This window comes from Astatotilapia calliptera, chromosome 17, assembly GCF_964374335.1.
Source record: "Astatotilapia calliptera chromosome 17, fAstCal68.1, whole genome shotgun sequence".
NCBI lineage: Eukaryota > Metazoa > Chordata > Actinopteri > Cichliformes > Cichlidae > Astatotilapia > Astatotilapia calliptera.
In genome coordinates, this window is record NC_137438.1 from 6074361 (window position 1) to 6082272 (window position 7912).

The following is a 7912-nucleotide window of genomic DNA, read 5'->3' on the forward strand; positions in this document are numbered from 1 at the left end:
ATAATGCAGCCAAGAACCTTTTCATCAGCTTCTTAATCCTCCCAAGCCCGCACCCTTAACTGGCTGGTTTTTTAATGTGCAAAAGAATTTGTGGTGCAGTGTGTGTGCAGCCATGTTTTACGTAGATTTACAACAAAACAGGACAAAAAGAAAAGCTCTGATTAAACTATTACAGTAAGCAGCAGCATTTTTCTCCAAAACCATCATACTGATTTCCCCTCTGCCTGGTCTCTGTGTATTTCTTGAGGGCTGATGCATACAAGTAACAGTTTAGATAGTTTAATTTCTTCCAGCTGGGTGAAACTCCCCCACCTCCTCGTTTCAGTCCAGTGCAGGATACAAAGGATTGAAAACTGTTTTTGGTGTAAATCTGTCCCTGCGTGTCAGTCTTGCTGTTTTTGTCATCCTGCCTACAGCTTAGTGTCAGAGTGCACATTGTTGCCCTCTAAGGTTAGCTTGCTCACTAGCTTCACTAACTAAACTGGGTGTGTGAGCGGCAAGCCACTAGTTGCTGGTCCTTTTGTTTGTGGTCTTCTTACAGCTTTCCTGCATATCTCAGGGATTACAGTTCAGCTGGTTTAGGTATACCGATGCAGCTGGGGAGGTTTTTGGCTCAGAGGAAGCTGCTAGTTTCTCAGTGTTTATTGCAAAGAGAACATTATTCATTGCATCCTTGAACAGTTTAATGAATAATTGCGCAGAAAGTTGTGGAGATTACAACTTTCTCAAGTGGAAACGATAACAGAGACTCTTCAAGTAGTGATATTGAGCAAGAACAGGATTCCTAAACAATCAGCAAGTTAAGACGTATTCTTGGCACCTATTCCGATGTTAATAACCCCTCTCTATGTTTGCTCTTGCCCACACAATGTGTGCACATTCTTGTGCAAACAGGCTGTGGGCTTAAAACCCTTATTGCAAAATATTAAGTTATAGTGCCAAACTCTCATAAGAAACAGAGCCAGTGTGTGCACACGGACACTGCCAGGTTGTGTCACACACAACACTGACTCCTGGTTCAGAAAGACTTTTGTATCCTAAATGCAAGTGACGGGAAACTAAAGGCCCATCACTTGCACGTTTTGGTGTGAAATGACATGTTACAGTCACAAATACACAAACACAATTAAAGTTTTCATCATTTTCATGAAAGTGTTTGATTTGATTCCAAAATCAGTTCCCCAGAACTGACTCAAGATTCACTAATTTATCAAATTTCAAGGATTACAAATAATTCATCATAAATAAAATTTTACACCCCAGCAGAATCCTTGTTGGAAACTGTAAAAATCTGGAGTCTTGCACATGCTGCAGAAAAAGACAGTCGTATCATCCTTGGGGGAAGATGCCGAAACTGCTGAAAGAAAAGAACCAGAATTGTCCAGACGTAGAGATTGGAGGGGAAATAGTTCAAAACCGGTGTGAAAAAATATCTATTCTGTTCAGTAAATCTGGCTTTACTCTTTGTAATACAGTGGCTTGCAAAAGTATTTGGCCCCCTTGAACTTAAAATCATACATGATTCCAAACATTTTTTTACAAATAAATAACTGCAAAGTGGGGTGTGCGTAATTATTCAGCCCCCTTTGGTCTGAGTGCAGTCAGTTGCACATAGACATTGCCTGATGAGTGCTAATGACTAAATAGCATGCACCTGTGTGTAATCTAATGTCAGTACAAATACAGCTGCTCTGTGACGGCCTCAGAGGTTGTCTAAGAGAATATTGGGAGCAACAACACCATGAAGTCCAAAGAACACACCAGACAGGTCAAGGATAAAGTTATTGAGAAATTTAAAGCAGGCTTAGGCTACAAAAAGATTTCCCAAGCCTTGAACATCCCACGGAGCACTGTTCAAGCCATCATTCAGAAATGGAAGGAGTATGGCACAACTGTAACCCTACCAAGACAAGGCCGTCCACCTAAACTCACAGGCTGAACAAGGAGAGCGCTGATCAGAAATGCAGCCAAGAGGCCCATGGTGACTGTGGACGAGCTGCAGAGATCTACAGCTCAGGTGGGGAAATCTGTCCATAGGACAGCCATAAGTTTGCCTTTTTGGAGTTGCAAGAAGAAAGCCATTGTTAACAGAAAACCATGAGAAGTCCAGTTTGCAGTTTGCCACAAGCCATGTGGGGGACACAGCAAACGTGGAAGAAGGTGCTCTGGTCAGATGAGACCAAAATGGAAGTTTTTGGCCAAAATGCGAAATGCTATGTGTGGCGGAAAACTAACACTGCACATCACTCTGAACACACCATCCCCACTTTCAAATATGGTGGTGGCAGCATCCTGCTCTGGGGGTGCTTCTCTTCAGCAGGGACAGGGAAGCTGGTCAGAGTTGGATGGAGCCAAATACAGGGCGATCTTGGAAGAAAACCTCTTGGAGTCTGCAAAAGACTTGAGACTGGGGCGGAGGTTCACCTTCCAGCAGGACAACGACCCTAAACATAAAGCCAGGGCAACAATGGAATGGTTTAAAACAAAACATATCCATGTGTTAGAATGGCCCAGTCAAAGTCCAGATCTAAATCCAATTGAGAATCTGTGGCAAAATCTGAAAACTGCTGTTCACAAACGCTGCCCATCTAATCTGACTGAGCTGGAGCTGTTTTGCAAAGAAGAATGGGCAGGGATTTCAGTCTCTAGATGTGCAAAGCTGGTAGAGACAGACCCTAAAAGACTGGCAGCTGGAATTGCAGCAAAAGGTGGTTCTACAAAGTATTGACTCAGCGGGCTGAATAATTACGCACACCCCACTTTGCAGTTATTTGTAAAAAATGTTTGGAATCATGTATGATTTTCATTCCACTTCTCACGTGTACACCACTGTGTTGGTCTTTCACGTGGAATTCCAATAAAACTGATTCATGTTTGTGGCTGTAATGTGACAAAATGTGGAAAAGTTCAAGCCACTGTAATTACTGAGGCAGAGTGGCTTTAAGCTCGGGCTGGCATCCCTGAAGGATTTATGAAAATATTCATACAATCATTTACACAGATAAAAACAAAATTTAAATAAAACCATGGAAAACTTTCAACATTATTTGTGCTCTTAACGTTCCTCCCCAGTGAATAAACTTCATTATGAGAGCTTTTAATCACACAAATGTCTGTGATCACCTTGTTAAGAGCCACTACTTAATTGAGCAGCTGAGCTTCAGTCAGTGCTGGGTTGCTGCATTACTGCAGTGAGTAAAATCACGGCTTCGTTTATTACCTGCCACAACACTTACCTGCTCTTTCTTGTTGTGTAGGAATCTGTGGATCAGCGGTCTGGATACTGTGGTGAGCAATCAGAAATACTGAGTGAGTGTAAATATATTGTCTGGTTTGATGTCTCAAATCAACAAATTTGCTAAAAAATTTCAAAGTTCGGATTTAATGCTGACAGACAAAGAACTCCTCAGTTTAACTGCGCATTTATTGGATGTAGCAATACTGCTTCGCGTCCTCTCGTCATAAGTTACTGATACACTGGTTTTAGAGAGATTTTTTTTATTTAAATTGACCTCTTCTGTTCATTTCCTGTTTCATATGTTCTTATTCTTGGACTCTCTAAAGTAGCTTTGCATGATTCACAGCTTAAAACAATTCTTGTTTATCACACTTGGATTTAAAACAGAGCGAAAGTAGTGAGATCAAGATTTAATGAAAGAAAGTACCATCCCTCCATAACTGGGAGAGCCTACAAGCTTTAATATTGTCCAGATCTGAACTCCAACTGGAAAAACAGAAAGACTAACCTTCATCTCTGAGTTCAACCACTGTTATCAGCAGCTTAACAATACGCATTGCAGACACTGGCACACTCTAGAGACTGAAGCATTGCTGAGTGCTGATACTGGAGCAACTTCCCGTCTTATTATTTTAAGGAGCTCAGACAGTTAGGGATCATCTTGTCAATATTGTTCAAATAAACTGAACGATGTTTCAGATGTATTTTACTCATCCACACAGTGGAAAGACGTCGCCTGTTAAACAGTTCACAAACTTCAACACAACATGAGTTATTTGTGTGCTTAAATACACCGGTGGTCAAGCTTTACTGGACACACAAAGAGAGCACTTAAACAAACAAGAAGAATTAGATAGCCAAACACTATTATGAGGCTAAACACAGCTCTCCTCCCACCCTACATTTTACTGGTATTGAGCATTAGACTTCCCACTCTTAGGGGAAGTCTATCTAAGGCGTTTTCTCAGAGAGAGACGTGTGCGACTTCAGTGCTGAGCACAATGACACCTTCTGGTGTGAATGAGGATTTTGCCTGAAAACAGTTTTTGTGAACAAGCTTGTATGATATACATGAAAATACAGAATGTTTATGATAAAACTGACACCCTCAGCACACTACTCTGTTGTAAGATTCATAATTTTTCTCATCATTAAGATGATGGATATGAGATTAGTGAGAGACTTTTACCATGTGATTCCTTTAAACCAATCATAGATTGGTTCATGGCGTGACGAAGGCCACACGGCTGAAATGAGAATATTTTTGTGTTTCAGAGGATCTAATGCTGTAGCATAGCAGACTAGTTGTAGTAGCTGAAGAGGACTTTTGCCACCATGTAATACTCCTTTAGCTTATTAGACACCAGGCATGCCTCTCTGAAGCAGGAGGTCCATGAAGGAGGTGAGACCGATGGTAGAGTGTGGATCAGCAGCATCTGAAACAGACACTGGATGAGATCTAAATCAAAGTAATGTGCAGGATATTTCTGCTGCTGTAGAAAACCCCACACTCAGTAGTACAATCACACACCTGTAATGGAATATCAGACTCCAGCTCAAGTAGCTTCTCACTCCAGGGAGTAAACCTCATTAACCATATATACCTATCTGTCTGTCTGTCTGTCTGTCTGTCTGTCTGTCATGTACATTTCACATACATGTGGAACAGTTTCAGTTTATCACTGAAACAGAAAATACATGAACACAAAAGTGCGATTATACAGGGTCTGCTCAGTTTAATGATATGAAACAGGATTTTGTGTATTTACGATTTGGTTGCATTGAACATGTTCAATGACCCCCAAGGTGTTAAAACCACAACTTATTATTGAAGAGAAGAGAGGCCTTCTGGATATTTGCTAATTCTGGATATTTGTCACCTTAAAGACTGAATGATGAACTTTTACTCAATAAAATGTTGTAGTTTGTTAATGACAAAAATTTGTTTTGGATGTTTTGAGTTTGATATGTGACTTGTATATACTGTAATGTTCAAATTTTAAAACATTATATATCACTGATTTAACTTAAACATGAATATATTTTCATTTTCAGTCAAACCCTCAGACTCAAACTGAGGCAAACATCATGCAAATACAGAGGATATCAATTTAAGGAAAGTTTCTTCCTCCTCTGCTGAGCAACCTCTGAATCATGGTGTGTCTGCTCAGACTTACAAAGGTAGTGGTTAATGTGAAATCGAATGACTGCTTAGAATTTGTCGACAATAGGTCGAGTGGGTCCAGCTACATTTGTGAGTAAATTCGATTTTTATTGAAAGGGTATTCGGAGGTTCTGCTCTCTTTGTGTGCATGTGGAATCTCTGTATTTGTTGTTCCATGAGGGCTGAATAATTACACAATCAATTCTGGACTTAGGAATATGATGCATATGGTCATTTCCCATTCATGTTTTACTGTGTTACACTCTTACACTCTTTTAATAAGATAAGATAAGATAAGATAACCTTTATTAGTCCCACACGTGGGAAATTTGTTTTGTCACAGCAGGAAGTGGACAGTGCAAAAGTTATGACGCAAAAATTAGAATACAATAAGAATAAATACAGTACACAACTGTACAGAATAGAATAAAATAAAATACTATATACAGTAGAATAAAATAGAATAAAAATATACAATAAGATAAAAATAGAATACGAATGCTATATACAACTGAGTAAAAATACAACGATGCCAGAAAAGATTATTGCACTTAGTGTTATTGCACATGTGTGGATGTGTGTGTTTGTTCAGTTAAAGTCTTTGTTGTGGAGTCTGACAGCAGTGGGGAGGAAAGACCTGCGAAATCTCTCCGTCCCACACCGTGGGTGCCGCAGTCTCCCACTGAAGGAGCTGCTCAGTGCTGTCACAGTCTGCTGCATGGGGTGGGAGATGTTGTCCATCAGGGATGACAGCTTAGCCGCCGTTCTCCTGTCACTCACCACCTCCACTGGGTCCAGAGGGCATCCTAGAACAGAGCTGGCCCTTCGGATCACCCTGTTCAGTCTCTTCCTGTCCCCAGCAGAGATGCTGCCGCCCCAGCAGACCACACCATAAAAGATAGCAGAAGCCACAACAGAGTCATAGAATTTCTTCAGGAGTGGGCCCTCCACTCCAAACGACCTGAGTCTCCGCAGCAGGTACAGCCTGCTCTGCCCTTTCCTGTAGAGGGCGTCTGAGTTATGAGTCCAGTCCAGTCTGTTGTTCAGATGAACACCAAGGTACCTGTAGCTGTCCACAGCCTCAATGTCCATACCCTGGATGTTCAGTGGTTGCAGTGGAGAATGCTTGTGCCTGCGGAAGTCTACCACCAGCTCCTTGGTTTTACTGGCGTTGATCTGGAGGTAGTTCAGCTGGCACCAGTCCACAAAGTCTTGAGTCAGTCCTCTGTACTCCTTGTCGTCCCCATCAGTGATGAGGCCGACTATTGCAGAGTCATCAGAGAACTTCTGCAGGAAGCACTGGGTGGAATTGTGGGAGAAGTCTGCAGTGTAGATGGTGAAGAGGAACGGAGCCAGAACCGTTCCCTGTGGGGCCCCCGTACTGCAGACGACCCTGAGTCCTCACATACTGTGGTCGGTCGGTGAGGTAGTCCAAAATCCAGGTAGTGAGGTGATGGTCCACTCCAGAGTTCTCCAGCTTGTCCTTCAGAACCGAGGGAAGAATAGTGTTGAAGGCACTGGAGAAATCAAAGAACATGATTCTCACAGTGCTTCCAGCGGTCTCCAGGTGAGCGAGGGAACGATGTAGGAGGTGAATGACGGCATCATCCGCTCCAATGCCAGGCTGGTAGGCAAACTGAAGTGGGTCTTTGCCTCCAATAATTTGCCTCCAGGATCCAGCTGCTGAGGTATGGGAGTGATGAGACAGTGTGAGTGTTAATGGAGATTCCCTGATTTTGGATATGAAAAACTGCTGAGTTGGATTTTGTGGGGGTTCCTGTGGGACCTTTCTTTTTTGGGAGAGGTGTGATGAACCCTGCTCATTGTTTTAAACCTTCTCTAAAGTGTTTCAGATCTGGTGGGTGCAGCAGGGTTCATCAGTGCCAACTGGGCCTTTGGTTCCCAGACTATAAATCTTCCTGCACTGCTTTTTCTTTACTCTTTGTTGTTTGTTGCATTTACAACACTTGCATACATCTCAGCATACGTGCATACCTTACATCATAGCTCCTATTGATTTGTGTAGCTCATTAAGTTCTGTTTCAGAAGTCTAATTTTGTTTATGAACCTTCCAAAGAACCTTCAAAATGCAAACAGTAAAGACATGCAGTTAGTTTAGTTTTATTATAAGTTTTATTATATATAAATACCTCTGAGAGAAGGAAGCATGTTGTTAAAGTAAATTATTTTAAATAACACCCTCTCTTTGTTTGACATTATGTAAATATTAGTATTATATTACCTCTGTTATGACCATCTTGTTGGAATATTTAAATGAGTCCCATAGAATGATCTTTGTTGAAGCAGAGACATGTTACTGACTGCAGGTTTCTTTAACACAACACGCAGAGGCATCGGACTGAAGCAAGGAAAGAAGAATAATCAGATGTAAGTTCAAACTTCAGTCTCAATTTACATTGTTAGCTCAGCACTGGCTTTACATTAAACTTACAGTATTTATTCTGTATTTCTGCTGATTTTCAAAAGACTCAAAACCATTTTTAAAGTAG